This window comes from Phocoena sinus, chromosome 14, assembly GCF_008692025.1.
Source record: "Phocoena sinus isolate mPhoSin1 chromosome 14, mPhoSin1.pri, whole genome shotgun sequence".
Classification (NCBI taxonomy): Eukaryota; Metazoa; Chordata; class Mammalia; order Artiodactyla; family Phocoenidae; genus Phocoena; species Phocoena sinus.
The window spans coordinates 31207764-31228033 of NC_045776.1; the positions used below are offsets into that span (position 1 = coordinate 31207764).

The 20270-nt window shown below is 35.6% G+C and overlaps 1 protein-coding gene and 1 non-coding gene across 2 annotated transcripts in view; both read left to right on the top strand.

The window, feature by feature from the left end:
- RIT2 (Ras like without CAAX 2) overlaps positions 1 to 20270 on the top strand; it is a gene marked incomplete at its 3' end in the record, with an annotated part of 597419 nt that overhangs the window by 227345 nt on the left and 349804 nt on the right.
- On the top strand, positions 8419 to 8522 carry LOC116739401. Its single transcript, XR_004345575.1, has one exon. It is a non-coding gene; the product is annotated as a U6 spliceosomal RNA (small nuclear RNA).

A 20270-nucleotide genomic window follows, 5' to 3' on the forward strand; every position in this document is an offset into this window, starting at 1 on the left:
TCATGTCCCTCCCTGTATACATTACAGTCTATCAATATCTCAGAGTAGTATCCCACAGCAATAAATGAAATATTTCACTTTCAGCTTGACTGATAAAGAATATGGTGGACGTTGAGTCTGTCATACAGAATGAAATAAGTCAGAAAGAGAAAAATAACTACCATATGCTAACACATATATATGGAATCTAAAAATAAAATAAAATACTGGTCATGAAGAACCTAGGGGCAAGGTGGGAATAAAGATGCAGACCTACTAGAGAATGGACTTGAGGATACAGGGAGGGGGAAGGGTAATCAGGGACAAAGTGAGAGAGTGGCATGGACATATATACACTACCAAACATAAAATAGATAGCTAGTTGGAAGCAGCCACGTAGCACAGGGATATCAGCTTGGTGCTTTGTGACCACCTAGAGGGGTGGAATAGGGAGGGTGGGAGGGAGGGAGATGCAAGAGGGAAGAGATATGGGGATATATATATATATATATATATATATATATATATATATATATATATATATATAACTGATTCACTTTGTTATAAAGCAGAAACTAACACATCATTGTAAAGCAATTATACGCCAATAAAGATGTTAAAACAACAACAAAAAAGAATATGGTGGGTTCTTAACTCCTTGTTCTAATTAAATGTAGATATTCTTACCTTCCCAATCTCTACCTGCTAGAGCCCAATAGACTTTAACTGGCTTTTGGATATACCTTAATTTGTTGACTCATATTGGGATTTTTATCATTAGAAAAATGTTCAGATATTTTATTATAACTAATATTTTGAGTTCAAATCTCTTATTCCTGTCCATAGGTTTTAAGGAGTGGGGAAAAAAAGCACTCTCAGAAATTCACATCAATCTTCAATGTGTGTTGTCCTAGTATAAACCGTCCATTTTTCAAACCTGTGAAGAATCTTTAGCACACCAATAATATCATATAAATTTTTCAACGTCTTTAACAATCTTCCCTTATGAACATATATTATTCTGTACCTTCTTGAAAATCATTAATAGAAATGGAAAACATATTGTGGCAAATGACAGGATATATAGAAAACTACTAGAAAACTTCCTACATACTGAAACATTCTGACTTTTATTATTGTGGATAAAGTAATTCAAATATTTACTCTTCTTTCTAATCATCTTTGATTCTAGTTTATACTTCTCCATTTTATCAACAGAGATTGTAAATTAAACACCTATCTGATGCCCATTTCCCTACTCAGTGATGGTTCAAAATTCCATTCATTTATTTTGTAGAAGTCTAAAATGTCATTACTCTAAAAAACCAGATTTACACTCCATTGCAGTAGCTACATACTCCTTTAATATCTAATCACATATCTTGGGACTTTAGTCTCTTTACAAATGTTAGTTTTATATTTTGATTCTCAATACAATTCTCCTAAAAGAGAATAAGAAGTCAGGGAATTCTGATGGTTTGGCCATTCATCAGCATTACAGACTCTTTTTATCACCTTTTTTTTCTGTATATATTGTCTTTTGAATCTTTTTTTAAATTAATTTTTATTGGAGTATACTGCTTTACAATGTTGAGTTAGTTTTGACTGTACAGCAAAACAAATCTGCTATACATATACATATGTCCCCTATTTTTTGAATTTCCTTCCCATTTAGGTAACCACAGTGCATTAAGTAGAGTTCCCTGTGCTATACAGTACGTTTTCATTAGTTATCTATTTTATACATAGTATCCATAGTGTATATATGTCAATCCCAATCTCCCAATTCCTCCCACTTCCCCTTCCACTTCTTGGTATCCATACATTTGTTCTCTACATCTGTGTCTCTATTTCTGCTTTGCAAATAAGATCATCGATACTATTTTTCCAGATTCCACATATATGTGTTAATGTAGGATATTTGTTTTTCTCTGTCTGACTTACTTCACTCTGTATGACAGTCTCTAGGTCCATCCACATCTCTACAAATGACCCAATTTCATTCATATTTATGGCTGAGTAACATTCTGTTGTACATATATACCACAGCTGCTTTATCACTTCATGTCAATGGACACTTAAGTTGCTTCCATGGTCTAGCTATTGTAAATAGTGCAGCTATGAACATTGAGGGAAATGTGTCATGTTGACTTATGGTTTCTCTGGGTTTATGCTCAGTAGTGGGACTGCTGGGTCATATGGTAGCTCTATTTTTAGTTTTTTAAGGAACCTTTATACTGTTTTCCATAGTGCCTGTATCAATTTACATTGCTACCAACAGTGCATGAAGGTTCCCTTTTCTCCACACCCTCTCCAGCATTGTTTGTAGATTTTTTTGATAATGATCTTTTTGACCAGTGTGAGGTGTTACCTCATTGTAATTTTGATTTTCATTTCTCTAATAATTAGTGATGTTGAGCATCTTTTCGTGTGTTTGTTGGCCATTTGTATGTCTTCTTTGGAGAAATATCTATTTAAGCCTTCTGCCCATTTTTGATTGGGCTGTTTTTGTTTGTTTGTTTTTTGTATTGATTTTTAATACTGAGCTGTTTATATATTTTACAGATTAATTCTTTGTCATTGTTTCATTTGCAAATATTTTCTCCCATTCCAAGAGTTGTTTTTTGTCATGTTTATGGTTTCCTTTTTTGTGCAAAATCTTTTAAGTTTAATTAGGTCCCATTTGTTTATATTTTTATTTTCCTTATTCTAGGAGGTGGGTTAAAAAAAGATCTTGCTGTGATTTATGTCAAAGAGTGTTCTGCCTATGCTTTCCTCTAAGAGTTTTATAGTGTCTGGACTATGGCAAAGGAAGCAAAAATATACAATGGAGAAAAGACAGCTTCTTTAATAAGTGGTGCTGGGAAAACTGGACAGTTACATGTAAAAGAATGAAATTAGAACACTCCCTAATACCATACACAAAAATAAACTCAAAATGGATTAAATACCTAAATGCAAGGACAGACTCTTATGTATCTTTTGAAAATCTTAACTTCTCTGAAGTTTGAAGGAAAAGAAATTAAAACCCTTAAGTCTCCTGGTAAAATCTTCAATGTACCCATTTGCAAAGTACTGTTTTTCATTCAATTTCTACTCTTAACTTACTTTATAATTATCTGGGCTATCTCTGGTTTTGAAACTTCTCCTTAATTTGCACTGCTTGGCTCCATCTTCAGTGGAAACATCCTGTTCTGCCCCATGAATATCCCAATACTTCCTTCAGTTATGAGAGGATAGGAAATGCACACATGTACAGAAATTTATTACTTTCCCTCTCCCCACATCCTTCTCTATTCCCACAGTAGAGGGAAGTGTGAAAAGGAATTCTATATCAATAAGCTTCAGGCCTTTTAAAATCAGAAATGTTGATAGGGTCTTCTCATCCTCATTAGTTGAATGTCTCTTGAAATCACTGGTTATTTTACAAGAGTTTAGTGGGAACATCTTGACTTAAAAAAACTGTACTTCAGTATTTATCACCTTTTATTATTTTAGGTTCTCTACCTTCAGGTTTAAAATATGTGAGGGCAATGGGTATGTCTGTTTTGTTCACATTGTTCCCCAGAACAAAATACGGTTGACGCTTGTGCTGACCACACTTCCATGCAATCAAAAATCCCTGTATAACTTTAGAGTTGGTCCTCCCGTATGTATCCTCAGTTCTGTATACATGGATTCAACCAACCTCAGATGGTATAATGCTGTAGTATGGATTCATTGAAAGAAATCTGCATGTAAGTAGACCTTCGCTGTTCAAATCCATGTTGTTCAAGGGTCAACTGTATGTAGAAGGTGCTCAGAATATTTTTGAATGAGTAAATGAAATCCATGATGATACATATGGGATACAAAATTAACATCACTAGCTCTGTATGCCTGGCATAAAAATGTGGATCAAAGTGAAATTTTAGACAGCTAATAACTTCAGGCCAGGTTTTGTTTGTTTGTTCATTTGTTTTGGCTTCTCAAACATTCCTTTTTTCCAAAATTCAGCTATAACATTGAATGTAATAGGAAAGGGAGGACAAAAGATAGGAAAAAAGATACACATCTGTAAGTACCTGCCAATGACATGTAAACAAGTGTGTGTGTGTGTGTGTGTGTGTGTGTGTGTGTGTGTGTGCAGATGCCAATCACCACAGCCTCCAGACTTAGTAGATAATTTTCTACTTTTGGTGCCTAGAAGGGAGAGAAAAACTGAAGTATAAATTATGTGCTGGAAAAATAAATCAGCAGCTGTGTGCCCTTGTCTTCTGCTCTAATGCCTAGCTCTGAAACACCAGGCTGTTCTCAGTGAATGGTGGAAAGGTAAATGGAAACCTGATGTTCAAAGGTGACACTTAGACTATAAATTAAACTGTTGCTGTGAAAGAGAGAAAAGAAAACTAAATCACCCCTGGTGTAAAAGCCTATAAGAAGAAGAGGGTAGAATCAGTGCTAGGTCTGGGAAAAATCCTTCTCACATAAATTCTCATGGACATGGAGAAGTGAATTCTGAGGATATGCATCCTGAGCCAGGTCTAAGTTATACTCTGGTTGTGCTAATCAAGCAATGAAGCTTCTATTGCTGCCACCATTCATGGGAGTGGTGTTTGCCATGCTTTATCATCCAACTAGAAATTCAAATACCATGGCACAGACATCCTCATAATGTTCACATTTGAATCAAGGATTTGATTGGATTGACATGCTTGGCATAGCCTAGGTCACATGCCTGTAACTGTTGCAAAGGAGGCTGGGAAAGTGAGTCGTTGCTTCTACCTCAATCATGGAAAGTAGGACTTAATAAATACAGGTCGTCACGAACTTAACAATTGTCCACTATGTTACTTTTTCCTGTCTTTCACTAAATGTTGTTTCATGGAAGATTAAGCTGTCTATTATTTATATCTGAGTACTAATTTAAATTTGGACCAGATTTTGCAATTACGTATTCACTCAAATCAATTAAGAAACAGCACCTAATCTTCAAGGTAAACCTCTTTACTTATTTGATTAGTCTTTAAAAAAAACAACCAGTTAGCAAAATAAGAATGGCTTTTGGGGCTTCCCTGGTGGCACAGTGGTTGAGAGTCCACCTGCCGATGCAGAGGACACGGGTTCGTGCCCCGGACCGGGAAGATCCCACATGCCGTGGAGCAGCTGGGCCCGTGAGCCATGGCCGCTGAGCCTGCGCGTCCGGAGCCTGTGCTCCACAACGGGAGAGCCCACAGCAGTGAGAGGCCCACGTACCGCAAAGGAAAAAAAAAAGAATGGCTTTTGGGATTTACAAGACCTAGATTATTCTCTCAATCACCTCCTACAGGTTTGTGAGTTTTGTAAAGTTTAATACCTATTTATTGCTTTCATTTTAAAATTGTCCATATTGATATATATGCAGTATGTTATGTAACTGAAATGAGCTAGCACATCTGAAAGAATCAAACAGAGTGCAAAAGGTAAACTGAATTTATTGACCACTTACGTGACTGTCAGAATGCTAGAAAATGCATATACAAAGATGAATAAGGCATGCTCCATACTTTCAAATAACTGAGACTAAGAAAAATAATTAGAATGGAATGGCTAAAATGCTTTAATAGAGCTATGTGCAGTGTTATAGAAGTATAGGAGAAGGCATAAAGTTTCTCAGTGAATAAATACAGGAAAGCTTCATAGGGAATTGTGATGTTTAATTTTGTGTGACAGCTTGATTGGGCTATGAGGTGCCCAGACATTTGGTCGAATATTATTCTGGGTATATCTGTGAAGGTGTTTCTGGATGAGATTAACACTTGAATCAGTAGAGTGAGTAAAGAAGACTGCCCTTTTTAATGTGGGTAGTCCTAATCCACTCAACTGATAACCTGAGTAGAATATAAAAGCTAGGTAAGAGAAAACTTTGCCTGCATGACTGATTGATCTGGGATGTTGGTCTTCTCCTGCCCTTGGACTGTAAATTACAACATCAACTATCCTGGATCTCCAGTTTGCCAACTGCGGATCTTGGAATTTCTGTCTCCATAATTGTGTGATCCTATTCCTTAGAATAAATACAGCTCATATATTTCTGTTGGACAGTACTGCTATCAGCTCTGGATCGGTAGCATGGGCATGACCTGGTATCTAATAGAAATACAGAATCAGAATCCCAGGCTGAGACCTACTGACACAGATTGTGCACTTTAACAAGATCCCCAGGAGATTTGTATGTATAGAAAAGTTTATGAAGCACTACTTTAGCCCATTGCTCTAAAAATACCTCCATTTCTTCCTCCATCTGTAGAGGAAGTTTCATTCCTGCAGCCCTTATTCCTAGAGAGCTGACATATTAGGGATTATCTGACTTCACAAAAGGAAAGCCTGGTATTCTGAATAACATGTTTCTGTAAGGCAAATTCATCTTTGGTATACACATAACGTTCAGTTAAAATGTCATACTCAGCAAACTTGGAGCACAGAATAACTTCATTTTGTTATCAGTTTTGAGAAGGAGGAAGAATGAACTGTTTCTTCCTATGCATACATTGTTTTTCATCAGGCTACGGTTAAAACCTGGGGTCTTTTCTGGACCTTGGATGCCCTCATGCCTCCTGGAACTCTTGCTCACCCTGTACTCTCCCAGTCTCTGTACCCATAGCTGTTAGCAGTGTTTTCCCTCCCCTTCCATTATGTTATCATCCCTGCTGATCATCCCCTCAAGCCCTGCTTTCTGCTTTTTCTCACAACAGTTAATTCTGTGCAAAAGTAATTGCAGAGTAAGGTGTTTGTGCTTGATAATAGCTTAATATTTTACCTCTCGTGTAGTTTTATTGCATTTAAATAGGGATTTCTTGGAAATTACATGGCTTATCTTAACTAGGGAGAATGAAGCAAAGCACCATGCCAGGTCAATGAGAAAAGGTATTTTGATATTATTCTGTTTTCCATCTCCATAACCCATATTCATCAACATTGTAAAGATTTATACAATACAAAGACGATTTAGAAATTGTCATTATGTGAAATAAAATTGATCTAGACTAGAGGAAGAAAGGGAAAATCATTTGAAAAAATTCAGTCATAGTTTAACTTTATGCAAATATTTTTACCAGAAAAATATGAACAAATAGAGAACCGGAACTGGGTATTTTCTCCTTTTTTTTACATTTGAGTAATATAAAACATTTCCTTTTTAATATGTTTTTTAGTAAAGTACAACATAGATAGAGAAAATTATACAAAACAATAATTAATCACAAAGTAAATATGCAGATAATCTCTTGCAAGGTTAAGAAAGCATTTTCCAATAAATATAGCTTAGTTTGGATGTTTATTTTTGAATTTTATTTAAATGGAAATATGCAATGTCTGTTCTTTTATATCTAGCTTCTTTTACTCAAAATTATATTGCAAAAATTCAACTATGCTGTAGAGTGCTACAGTTTTCTACATTTCATAGCAAAACTAATGCACTGTATACATGTACTTGAGTTTATCTGTATCATTTGTAGTTCATACTGATGAACTCTGCGTTGTTTCTAGTTTAGGGACAGTATGAACAATGCTGACATAAATATTTTCATTCCTGCCTTTCCTGCACACGTGTAACTGTACATGTGCATATATTTATTTTTTTTAACATTTGTATTGGAATATAATTGCTTTACATTGTTGTGTTAGTTACTGCTGTATAACAAAGAGAATCAGCTATACGTATACCTATAACCCCATATCCCCTCCCTGTTGTGTCTCCCTCCCACTCTCCCTATCCCTCCCCTCTAGTTGGTCACAAATGTGAATATATTTCTGATGAGTAAAATTGCTTATAACAAACTGCCAAAAATTTGGTAAAAATAATAACACTTATTTGTCCCTCACACACCTGTAGATTATTTGGAATGTCTTCCCTTCAGACTGGTATTTATCTTGCTTCTGAAAGCAGTGGGCGTCTCAGGAAATATTCTTATCATGGTTATGGAAGAATCAAAGGAGCACAAGCCTCACTGCACATGAATATTCCATACCCCGGTTCATGTCATATGCATTAGCATTCCATTGCCCTAAGTAAGTCACATGGTCAAGCTTAAAGTCGTAGAATGGGGACATACACTCCACCCTGTATAAGGCCATGGCAAGAGTGTAGATATACAATATTAGTACAGGGAAAAACTAAGACCAATAATTCAATTCAACACATAGGTTATACGTATCATAAGCTTTAGTAGACAGCCCCAAACTAGTTTTCTAAACTGGTTACACCATTTTACACTCCACCTGTAATATATAAAACTTCTCCATACTCCAAAAGTTCACCACTATTTGATGTTGCCAGTCTTTTAAATTTGTCAATTTGCTACGAAAGCATTTGTATTATACTATAGTTTTAATTTACTTTTACTAATTATTAATAAGTTTGTGCAGCTTTAAATTTATTTATCAGCCATTTGAATGACCTCTTCATACAACGTCAATCTCTTGTTCTCACTTCATCAACACACATACTAAAATTGAACAATACAGAGATTAGCATGGCCCCTGTATAAGATGTTATGCATATTTTTAAAGCACTGCATATTTTTTATCACATTACCTCCTCAATTCCTGGTGCCACTATCACTGCCTCCTAACCCCAAGGAAAGAAAGAGAAGGAAAGGAAAGGGAAGAGAAAGGAAACTACATCATACTTTTTCTGATACTGCTGCCTCCACCTGGGATTTCTTTCCTTCCTTACCCTTCTCTAGTTCTCTCAGTGAGATGACTGTTAAGGTAGCTGAAGGTTTGTTACGTATTCTTCAATCTCCAACTATAACTAAACTTTGTTATACCTCCTGTGTACAGTCATTTAAGAACAAGGGCCATATCTTACTAAACTTTATACCCCTACTATGTAGTATTATTTTAAATATATATTAGAAACTAAATAAAGATTTTATAAATGGGTAATAAGTAAATGAAAGTTTTTCTACAGTAGCATGCTTTTCACAAGTTGTGTGAAGTTGGGCAAATGATATAACGTTTCTGATCTTTAATTTCTCAACTGTAAATGGAAGTGAGAATAATTTTTTCATAGGCTTATTATGAGAATTGTAACATAATTAATGTAAAAATATGTGTTTTTACCATGCCAGTACAGTTTCAATGCTCAATAAATTATAATAACGAATGTTAATACTTAAAAAAAAAGCACTCAGTCTCTCTCTTTTTTTTTTAATCTTTATTGGAGTATAATTGCCTTACAATGGCGTGTTAGTTTCCACTTTATAACAAAGTGAATCAGTTATACATATACATATGTTCCCATATCTCTCCCCTCTTGTGTCACCCTCCCTCCCACCCTCCCTATCCCACCCATCTAGGTGGTCACAAAACACCGAGCTGATCTCCCTGTGCTATGCGGCTGCTTGCCACTAGCTATCTATTTTATGTTTGGTAGACTATATATGTCCATGCCACTCTCTCACTTTGTCACAGCTTACCCTTCACCCTCCCCATATCCTCAAGTCTGTTCTCTAGTAGGTCTGTGTCTTTATTCCTGTCTTACCGCTAGGTTCTTCATGACATTTTTTTCTCTTAAATTACATATATAGGTGTTAGCATACGGTATTTGTCTTTCTCTTTCTGATTTACTTCACTCTGTATGACAGACTCAAGGTTAATCCAACTCATTAAAAATAGCTCAATTTTGTTTATTTTTATGGCTGAGCAATATTCCATTGTATATATGTGCCACATCTTTATCCATTCATCCGATGATGGACACTTAGGTTGTTTCCATCTCCTGGCTATTGTAAATAGAGCTGCAATGAATATTTTGGTACATGACTCTTATTGAATTATGGTTTACTCAGGGTATATGCCCAGAAGTGGGATTGCTGGGTCATACGGTAGTTCTACTTGTAGTTTTTGAAGGAACTTCCATACTGTTCTCCATAGTGGCTGTACCAATTCACATTCCCACCAGCAGTGCAAGAGTGTTCCCTTTTCTCCACACCCTCGCTAGCATTTATTGTTGCTAGATTTTTTAATGATGGCCATTCTGACTGGTGTGAGATGATGTCTCATTGTAGTTTTGATTTGCATTTCTCTAATGATTAATGATGTTGAGCATTCTTTCATGTGTTTGTTGGCAGTCTGTATATCTTCTTTGGAGAAATGTCTATTTAGGTCTTCTGCCCATTTCTGGATTGAGTTGTTTGTTTTTTTTATTGAGCTGCATAAGCTGCTTGTAAATTTTGGAGATTAATCCTTTGTCAGTTGCTACATTTGCAAATATTTTCTCCCATTCTGAGGGTTGTCTTTTGGTCTTGTTTATGGTTTCCTTTGCTGTGCAAAAGCTTTGAAGTTACATTAGGTCCCATTTGTTTATTTTTGCTTCTATTTCCATTTCTCTAGGAGGTGGCTCAAAAAGGATCTTGCTGTGCTTTATGGCATAGAATGTTCTGCCTATGTTTTCCTCTAACAGTTTGAAAGTTTCTGGCCTTACATTTAGGTCTTTAATCCATTTTGAGCTTATTTTTGTGTATGGTGTTAGGAACTGATCTAATCTCACACTTTTACAGGTACCTGTCCAGTTTTCCTAGCACCACTTATTGAAGAGACTGTCGTTTCTCCACTGTACATTCCTGCCTCCTTTATCAAAGATAAGGTGATGGTATGTGTGTGGGTTTCTCTCAGGGCTTTCTATCCTGTTCCATTGATCAGTATTTCTGTTTTTGTGCCAGTACCATACTGTCTTGATTACTATAGATTTGTAGTATAGTCTGAAGCCAGGGAGCCTGATTACTCCATTTCTCATTCTCAAGATTGCTTTGGCTATTCAGGTTATTTTGTGTTTCCATACAAATTGTTAAATTTTTTGTTCTACTTCTGTGAAAATTGCCAGTGGTAGTTTGATAGGGATTGCATTGAATCTGTAGATTTCTTTGGGTAGTAGAGTCATTTTGACAATGTTGATTCTTCCAATCCAAGAACATGGCATATCTCTCCATCTATTTGTGTCATCTTTAATTTCTTTCATTAGTGTCTTATAATTTTCTGCATACAGGTCTATTGTCTCCTTAGGTAGGTTTATTCCTAGATATTTTATTCTTTTTGTTGAATGTTAAATGGGAGTGTTTTCTTGATTTCACTCTCAGATTTTTCATCATTAGTGTATAGGAATGCCAGAAATTTCTGTGCATTAATTTTATATCCTGCTACTTTACCAAATTCATTGATTAGCTCTAGTAGTTTTCTGGTAGCATCTTTAGTATTCTCTATGTATAGTATCATCTCCTCTACAGTGATGGCTTTTCTTCTTCTTTTCTGATTTGGATTCCTTTTATTTCCTTTTCTTCTCTGATTGCTGTGGCTAAAACTTCCAAAACTATGTTGAATAAGAGTGGTGAGAGTAGGCAACCTTCTTTTTTTCTTGATCGTAGTGGAAATGCTTTCAGTTTTAAACCATTGAGGACAATGTTGGCTGTGTGTTTGTCATATATGGCCTTTATTATGTTGAGGAAAGTTCCCTCTATGCCTACTTTCTGCCGAGTTTTTATTATAAATGGGTGTTGAATTTTGGCGAAAGCTTTCTCTGCATCTATTGACATGATCATATAGCTTTTCTCCTTCAATTTGTTAATATGGTTTATCACGTTGATTGACTTGCGTATATTGAAGAATCCTTGCATTCCTGGAATAAACCCCACTTGATCATGATGTATGATCCTTTTAATGTGCTGTTGGATTCTGTTTGCCAGTATTTTGTTGAGAAATTTTGCAATTATGTTCATCAGTGATATTGGCCTGTAGTTTTCTTTCTTTGTGACATCCTTGTCTGGTTTTGGTATCAGGGTGATGGTGGCCTCGTAGAATGAGTTTGAGAGTGTTCCTCCCTCTGCTTTAATTTGGAAGAGTTTGAGACGGATAGGTGTTAGCTCTTCTCTAAATGTTTGCTAGAATTCACCTGTGAAGCCATCTGGTCTTGGGCTTTTGTTTGTTGGAAGATTTTTAATCACAGTTTCAATTTCAGTGCTTGTGATTTTTCTGTTCATATTTTCTATTTCTTCCTGATTCAGTCTTGGCAGGTTGTGCATTTCTAAGAATTTGTCCATTTCCTCCAGGTTGTCCATTTTATTGGCATAGAGTTGCTTGTAGTAATCTCTCATGATCTTTTGTATTTCTGCAGTGTCAGTTGTAACTTCTCCTTTTTCATTTCCAATTCTACTGATTTGAATCTTCTCCCTTTTTTTCTTGATGAGTCTGGCTAATCGTTTATCAATTTTGTTTATCTTCTCAAAGAACAAGCTTTTACTTTTTGTGATCTTTGCTATCATTTCCTTCATTTCTCTTTCATTTATTCCTGATCTGATCTTTATGATTTCTTTGCTTCTGCTAACTTTCAGATTTTTTTGTTGTTCTTTCTCTAACTGCTTTAGGGGCAAGGTTAGGTTGTTATTTCGAGACGTTTCCTGTTTCTTAAGGTAGGATTGTATTGCTATAAAACTCCCTCTTAGAACTGCTTTTTCTGCATTCCATAGGTTTTCGTGTCTCCATTGTCATTTATTTCTAGGTAATTTTGACTTCCTCTTTGATTTCTTCAGTGGTCATTTCGTTATTAAGTAGTGTATTGTTTAGTCTCCATGTGTTTGTATCTCTTACAGATATTTTCCTGTAATTGATTTCAAGTCTCATAGAGTTGTGATCAGAAAAGATACTTGAAACAATTTTCTTAAATATACCAAGGCTTGATTTGTGACCCAAGATATGACCTATCCCAGAGAATGATACATAAGCACTTGAGAAAACTGTGTATTCTGTTGTTCTTGAATGGAATGTCCTATAAATATCAATTAAGTCCATCTTGCTTAATGTATAATTTAAAGCTTGTGTTTCCTTTTTTATTTTCATTTTGGATGATCTGTCCATTAGTGAAAGTGGGGTGTTAAAGTCCTCAACTATGAATGTGTTACTGTCAATTTCCCCTTTTGTGGCTCTTAGTATTTGCCTTATGTATTGAGGTGCTCCTATGTTGGGTGCATAAATACTTACAATTGTTATATCTTCTTCTTGGTTCAATCTCTTGATCATTAGGTAGTGTCCTTCTTTGTTTCCTCTAACAGTCTTTATTTTAGAGTCTATTTTTTCTGGTATAAGAATTGCTACTCCAGCTTTCTTTTGGTTTCCATTTGCATTGAATATCTTTTTCCATACCCTCACTTTCAGTCTATATGTGTCTCTAGGTCTGAAGTGGGTCTCTTGTAGACAGCAGGTATATGGGTCTTGTTTTTGTATCCATTCAGTCTGTTGGTGGGAACATTTATTCCATTTACATTTAAGGTAATTATCGATAGGTATTTTCCTGTTCCCATTTTCTTAATTGTTTTGGGTTTGTTATTGTAGGTGTTTTTCTTCTCTTTTGTTTCTTGCCTAGAGAAGATCCTTTAACATTTGTTGTAAAGCTGGTTGGGTGGTGCTGAACTCTCTCAGCTTTTGCTTGTTTGTAAAGATTTTAATTTCTCCATCAAATCTGAATGAGATCCTTCTGGGTAGAGTAATCCTAGTTGTAGGTTTTTCTCCTTCATCACTTTAAATATGTCCTGCCAGTCCCTTCTGGCTTGCAGAGTTTCTGCTGAAAGATCAACTGTTAACCTTATGGGGACTCCCTTGTGTGTTATTTGTTTTTTTTCCCTTGCTGCTTTTAATATGTTTTCTTTGTATTTAATTTCTGAGAGTTTGAATAATATGTGTATTGGCGTGTTTCTCCTTGCATTTATCTTGTATGGGACCCTCTGTGCTTCCTGAACTTGATTAACTATTTCCTTTCCCATATTAGGAAAATTTTCAACTATAATCTCTTCAAATATTTTCTCAGTCCCTTTCTTTTTCTCTTCTTCTGGAACCCCTATAATTCTAATGTTGGTGCTTTTAATGTTGTCCCAGAGGTCTCTGAGACTGTCCTCAGTTCTTTTCATTCTTTTTTCTTTATTCTGCTCTGCAGTAGTTATTTCCACTATTTTATCTTCCAGGTCACTTATCCGTTCTTCTGCCTCAGTTACTCTGCTATTGATCCCTTCCAGGGTATTTTAAATTTCATTTATTGTGTTGTTTATCATTGCTCGTTTCATCTTTAGTTCTTCTAGGTCCTTTTTAAATGTTTCTTTCATTTTCTCTATTCTATTTCCAAGATTTTGGATCATCTTTACTATCATTTTTCTGAATTTTTTTTCAGTTAGACTGCCTACATCTTCTTCATTTGTTAGGTCTGGTGAGTTATTATCTTGCTCATTCATCTGCTGTGTGTTTTTCTGTCTTCTCATTTTGCTTATCTTACTGTGTTTGGGGTCTCCTTTTCGCAGGCTGCATGTTCGTATTTCCCGTTGTTTTTGCTGTCTGTCCCCAGTTGCCAAAGTTGGTTCAGTGGGTTGTGTAGTCTTCCTGGTGGAGGGGACTAGTGCCTGTGATCTGGTGCATGAAGCTGGATCTTGTCTTTCTGGTTGGCAGATCCAGGTCTGGTGGTGTGTTTGGGGTTTTCTGTGGCCTTATTATGATTTTAGGCATCCTCTCTGCTAATGGGTGGGTTTTGTACCTGTCTTGCTAGTTGTTTTGCATAGGGTCTCCAGCGCTGTAGCTTGCTCGTCGTTGAGTGAAGCTGGATGTTGGTGTTGAGATGGAGATCTCTGGGAGATATTCACCATTTGATATTACATGGAGATGTGAAGTCTCTTTTGGAGCAGTGTCCTGTAGTTGGCTCTCCCACCTCAGAGGCACAACACTGACTCCTGGCTGCAGCACCAAGAGCCTTTCATCCACACAGCTGATAGAAACTCTGAAGCTCAATGCTCTCCTCAGAAAGTTCAAGATTCAGATTACAACTATGACACAGACAGCAGCCAACGGCAAGATCCCTAAATCTCTTGCTCACTTTTCATTGGAGGAGTCTGCCTCTTTCTGATTGATTTGTAAGAATTCTTTACATATTATAGATATGAACCTTTTTTTTTTTCCTGTTACATATACTTTATTCCACATTATGTCTTGATTTCTCTTCTCTTAGTAGTGTCTTTGATGAAACATTTTTTTTTGTTTTAATGTAGTATCAATTTTAATAAATGTGTTTCAATTTGTCAGTCTTTCACTTTATAATTAGTGTGTTTATATTAGCCTTTAAGAAATCTTACCAGTATAAGCCTTGGAGGTATTCTATGAAATCTCTGAGAAACTTTGTTGTTTTGCTTTGCATATTTATATTTAAAACCCAACTAGAATTTATATTTTTTTATATTGTAAGGTAGAAGTCCAGTCCATTGGTTTCTATATTTATATCTGATTCACAGTACTATTTATTGAAAATATTTTCTTTTTACTACTGCTCTAAAATGCCAATTCTATTATCTAAAAAAAGTGTTCATTAGTGTATGTGTTCTCCATTCTGTCAGTTTATTTTTCAATCCACCTGCCAATATCATATTGTCTTAATTGCTGTGGATTAATAGTAAATCTCAATATATGTTAGAAATTATTCTGTTTTGAGATTGTTGTAACTATTTTTGGCCTTTTTCATTTTCATATTAATTTAGAATTAGTTGTGAATCTCTATCCTCCCTACAAATCTGTTTGGTTTGTTTTTATAAATCAATTAGGGGAATTTGACACGGTTAAAATATTGACTCTTTCAATCTGTAAGTATGGCATTCACTTCTACTAGTTTATATCATCTTTAATTTTTCTCAAAATGTTTTCCAGCTTCCTAAGTAAGACTCTTGCAAAACTTCTGCAAGATTCATTTTTTGAGATTTGATACATGTGATGTTATGGTAATTGACACCATTAAATAATTTCATTTCTTATCTTTTGTTACTCATATATAAAAATAAAATTTATTATTTTCTATATTGACATTGTTGCAAGAAAACTTACTAAATTCATTTATTAAATCTACTGATTTATCTATAGAATAAATAGAAATTTTATTTATTTGAAATTTTCTACATACTCAAAATATATTTTCCATGAATATTGACATTTTCCTCTTTTTTAAAACATTTTTTAAAACATCAGTCATATTTTTGCGCAGCTTCACAGGTTAGAATTACCAGTATAAAGTGAATAAATGTATTCATAATGAGTATTTTTATCTTGTATCTCAATCTGACAGAGTGTTTTTAGTATTTCTCTATTAATCATAATGTTTGCTTTGTTTAGATACCTGGTATTAAATAAAGCAAGCTGCTTTCTATTCCTAGTTTGCTAAGAATTTTGAGATTTCTTAATAATTTTAAACATAAGTGAATAATTTTTATGATTTTTTTTGAGACAGTTGTAAATTCAATGGAATTTTAAGAAATAATACAGAGAGATCCCATGTTCCTTTATCTAGTTTCTCCAGTGATAGCATCTTGCAAACTATGGTACAATATCACAACCAGGATATTGATATTGATACACTCAAGGTACAGAACATTTCCATTGCCATAAGGATACTTCATGTTGCCTTATTATTTATTTTTGGAGAACTTTGAGAGAACACATTTTATTCTCAGGAGATTTAAGCATATCATTAAAGTTTAATATATACAAATCAAGATAAGAGTAATTCCTTAATTACATATAGTATGGATGACATAGGGAAGAACATATTTTGAGAGACCAACTGTGAAAGGAAAATGTTATCTAAATTTTCCACAAAGGTGTAAATAGTTTAGCAGTCTATCCTGTGAGGTACTTGAAAAAATTCTCAACTAAGTAAAGATATGAAGTAATTCTTTAGCAAATGAGTGGCATTCTGGGAAAGTATTTCATTTATACCATGGATAAAAGTGAGCCACTCTACATTTTTTTTTAACATCTTTATTGGGGTGGGGTGGGGTCATGTTGCCTTTTAAAGCCATAGGCCACTTCTTCTATAATACTTGGCAACTATTAAGCTATTGATCATATCTGTAATTTTGTCATTTGAAGAATATTGTATAAATGGAATAATATATTGTGTAACCTTTTGTGGTTACCTGGTTTAAGTTAGCATAATTCTATGGTGATTCATCCAGGCTGTTGCATGTTTCAATCCTCCATTTTTTTTTTTTTTTTTTATTGTTGAGTGGTATTCCATGATATGGTTGTACCACAGGTTGCACAACGATTGAAGGATATTTGGGATGTTTCCTGTTTTTAGCTATTATGAATAAAGCTACTATAAACACTTTGGAAACTTTTTTAGTGTGTTTTTGTGTGAACTTAAGTCTTCATTTCTCTGCAATAAGTGGCCAAGAGTGCAACTGCCGCTTTATGTATTACATGTAGGATATATGATATATCCAGAGTGGCAATATCATTTTATGTACCCACCAACAATGTGTGAGTGATCCTGTTTTTCTGCATACTTACCAGCATTGCACTGTCACTGTTTTTTTTTTTTTTATGTTTTAGCCATTTTGATGCATATATAGTGATAGCTCATTGTGGGTTTAATTTGTACTTACCTAAGGCTAATAACATTGAACATGTTTTATGCACTTATTTGCTACCAGAATATGGCTCCTGAAGTTCTTAACAAGTCTGCCTCTTTCTGCCTTTCAGAATCTTCTTACTCTTATTTCACATATAATGTCCATGGTTTTATATTGTATGTAGCAGTAGGCATAAGGAAAAGTGCATCTATTCCATCTTCCAAGAAACAGTAGTTTTGGTATAAATCAATCTTCTGTCACTAGATATTCTCACATTGTATCTATGGGTGCCAGAGTTTCTTTGGAGTCTTTTAGGAGGTGTTCATTGAGTGAGGGTGAAAAGCCAGTAGGATTCTGGGACTCCCATGATTGCCCTGACCATAACATGTCTTCTTTTTTTTTTTTTTTTGCAGTACGTGGGCCTCTCACTGTTGTGGCCTCTCCCGTTGCGGAGCACAGGCTCTGGACGCGAAGGCTCAGCGGCCATGGCTCATGGGCCCAGCCACTCTGCAGCATGTGGGATCTTCCCGGACCGGGGCACGAACCCGTGTCCCCTGCATCGGCAGGCGGACTCTCAACCACTGCACCACCAGGGAAGGCCAACATGTCTTTTTATTTCTATGAAGAGATCTGTATTTAAACTCATTCAATCTTACAAAAGCTCTGGAAGGCAACCATTGTACAGATCATGGCCTTAGGAACATGAAACCATTTATCATGGGTATGGTGAGTGGGGGCATGAAAGATAGAACAAGATATGCCATCTTTCTTTGCTGAAGAAGCTGTAGAGCAGAGGATATCTGCGTCTTCTTCTACTTATCCCAAAACAACAATAAGTGAGGCAGAGCCAAATGATTTGAGACATTCAGCATCAGTACTTGTGACCTAGTCTTACTGCTTCTCATATCTATTTGGCAAAAGAAAGCCAGGCAGTCAAGCTTTCCATGGATTCCTCTATCTTCTCAGGCTGAAAGGAAAAGGTTAAAAGCCCTAACATTGAAAGGATGTCCTGAAGTACTTTCTGTAGATGTACTTTGGGGAAGACCATTGATTTGGCTGTTATTTCAGCAAACTCTTGCCCAGGTCTACTCCCTAGAAGATGACTATTATTTTTTGTCAAAAGCATCACTATCAGCTTGTCCTTACTCCAAGAAGCCATTGTTTGGAATAACATCTTCCAGTAGAGGCTCTCAGCAAGTAAAAATCTCCAGATGATTTCCTGAAGTTTCAAAAGAAACACTCCAGCTTACACCACCTCACTGGGTCTGATGTATGTGGCAAGGCTTCCTGAAATGCAAGGCAGTGCCATTCACTGGAAACTCTACCTGTAGACCATTCAGAATGCATATGGTTGACCATCTTAGGGTCAGACTTCCCAGAACAGTGACATGGATCTTCTCCCTAGGGGTAGCAGAGAAATGCTTGTTAGTATAAACTACTCCACTAGAATCTGCTTATATGTCTAGGGGAAAGATTTCAATTGCTGTATACCTCAGATAGCATAAGGGAGCACTTACCCCTCACAGACCTAAATAAAATTGATTAAATTCTCAACTTTACAGCATAGGGAAAAAAGTCAAAACTCTGCCTTATAAATCCTGTGAATTCCTCAGGGTTTATTTTATAATGGCACCTCTTTGTTCAAATATTATTTCCATGTTGAGGAGGGGTGTTCTTCTTCACCCTGAGTCATCTTAGAGGCTAATTTCTGCTAGTTTTCAAAACCCTTTTTACACCCAACAAGCATATATACCCAAAAACTTATATAAAATTTCACTGAATGTTTAGGTTCAAGAGAAGGGACTATACCAAAATACAAGCAACTTCCTTTCATTTTTCTTGGCTCTCACAGTCTTCCTCCTTCCAAACTTTGTTTTCTATCTTCTCACTTTGAAGACTGACCTTAGCTGAACTACAGCTAAGGTAGGATGTCTTCTGCTATCTACCTAAATACTTTTCAAATGCTTCTAATGTAACACTCATTAAAATACTGTGTAATTGCCTGCTTATTTTTATATATCCCCCTACATAGAGATTATAAATTCTATGTGGGTAGAAATCAAATCTTTTTCAACATTGTAGATTCTGTGCCTAGGTGAGTGTGCAACACAGATTACACACTCAAATGATGTTATTATTGATACTCTGATTCATTACATTTGCATCAGTGCTGATTCATTACATCAGTGCTGATTCATCCATGATTTAACTTCTTGTTCAAGAGAAAGTGTCCAGTACACTATACTCCAAAATGTTTCTGCTTTATACACACACACACACACACACACACACACACAAGATAATTTATTTAAGTAATTCTTTGAGAAAGTTCTTATAAAAAGATTATTTGAACCTTTATTTTTTTAACGGTTTTCCTGTTTTTAAAGTGGGTCAATGATTAATATCTTAGAGGTGTGTACTATCTCAGAGTTATAGAATTATATCTTCAATTTACTACATTTTAGATTTTAGGTAAACCATATAAAAAGTGTTCCACTATCTTAAGATTTTTAAAAAGTCTTCCAGTGAAAATTAAACAATAATCTTCTAATATTTTCTCTCAGTTACATATATTTTTGTTTTGTTTTGTTTTTGTTTTTGCGGTATGTGGGACTCTCACTGTTGTGGCCTCTCCCGTCGGAGCACAGGCTCCAGACGCACAGTCTCAGCGGCCATGGCTTACGGGCCCAGCCGCTCCGTGGCATGTAGGATCCTCCCGGACCGGGGCACGAACCTGCATCCCGTGCATCGGCAGGTGGACTCTCAACCACTGCGCCACCAGGGAAGCCCAAATACTGTAGTTTTAAATTACCCCAATTTCATATTTACAACTAAAATATTTTAAAGTTATTAAAATACATATGTTTGCTCTTTGAAGGCATTAAATCAATTATTCTGAGCAAA